We start from the raw sequence: 1,664 nt of genomic DNA, 5'->3' as shown, positions 1-1,664 counted from the left end.
AGAAAGGGACCGAAAGTTATACCCCCATTATTGTTTTCAAGTATTTAAGAAAATAAATATATATATAATGTTAGTAATCCCTTAACTTGGAAGTGAATAGATTAAGATGGCACGAACCAATCTTCACGAGTCAGAACCGACTTTTCAATTAAATTAATTTATCTACTTCCGTCGTCTTGATTGGTTTCGTTAGTTTATGCCTTATGACGTCACTAACCACGTATGCATTAATTTGGTTATTGTTTTTTTATCTATATAGAATGGTGGAATGATTCCAGAACATTGAATCTTCTATCCTTCTATATTCGTATGTAAATGATTTTGACCAGCTGTCATATTGTTTTATCTTAGTCAAATTGTCATCATCATCATAAAGCTTTTTTGTTACAATTTATCGTTAATTATTTTTTATATGATGGATAAAATGGTGTAATACATTGATATGAGTTAAAATGAGTGTATTTCATAAGTGTGATATATAATATAAATCGTTACTCACGATTTGCATAACAAAAGAAATCGTTATTCACGATTTCATAAATTACATTTTTTTTTAATTAAAAAATTAAAATCATGACTCACGATTTTTTTTTGTCTTATCTAAAATCGTAACCTACGATTTCTATTAATTTTTTTTATTTTTTGTCTTATTTAAAATCGTTACTCACGATTTCTTTTATCCCATATCAGTGCATTATACCAAAATATCATAATATTAATGAAAAACACCTATAACAACACAATATAAAAAAAAAAATAGCCACAATTTATCTGCATATGTCAAATTATAATATCATACGAAGAAAGAAGTAATATTATCTTAGTCTTTTATAACATTAGAATAATAACTTAATTACCTTTTTGTGTATAATAAAATAAAATTATGACTCACTCAATTTCAATATGACTGCATACAAATAGATGTAGTAGTAATTGTATTTAATTGAGTTAGTATAGTTAACACAGAGATCAGACCCTACATAGTACATAGTACTTACTATACAGAGTAAAATACAAATAAGGATAAGGTGTTCTTTGCAATTTGCAATTTACAATTTTCAATTTGTAGTTTGCAATTTGCAGTTTGCAAACCAGCAAACTGTAGTACTAGTAAAAAGGATAATCATCAATAGCTTTCATATAATTTACTCCCCTATATATGTTGCTGCTATTGGAGAATATTAATTGTCGTGAAAAGGTTGATGTTGTTGGAGATAGAGTGAGAGATATGAGGGAAGAGGGAAGAAGTAAAGATAACGTTGAAAAAAAATAAAATAAAGTTATTAACTATGAAAAATTTTAAGGATAACTGGCGTGAACCTTATCCTGATGAAGCGCCCTCAAAGCTAACTTACCTAATTTTCAGTTCACAGCTACCATCATTAACATGTATGATCAGTTCATTTCCCTCTCTCTCTCTCTCTTCCCCATCTTCTAGTAATGCTAGCTGTGTCTCTTCTTAGATAACTAACACTTCTCACTCGAGCCAGCATGTATGTACGAATTTTTACTCATTGAAAATACATGAATTTTATATCCTTATGTGAGAAAATAATTAGATGAGGCATATCATTTTTTATATGTATCGTCCCACAGACGGTATGTCCACAGTCACCAATTCCATTGTGGTTAAAAAAAATCCAAAATCTAAGAAAGGAGAAATA

Source organism: Arachis ipaensis, chromosome B01 (assembly GCF_000816755.2).
Source record: "Arachis ipaensis cultivar K30076 chromosome B01, Araip1.1, whole genome shotgun sequence".
Lineage (NCBI taxonomy): Eukaryota > Viridiplantae > Streptophyta > Magnoliopsida > Fabales > Fabaceae > Arachis > Arachis ipaensis.
This window is presented reverse-complemented; position numbering follows the sequence as displayed.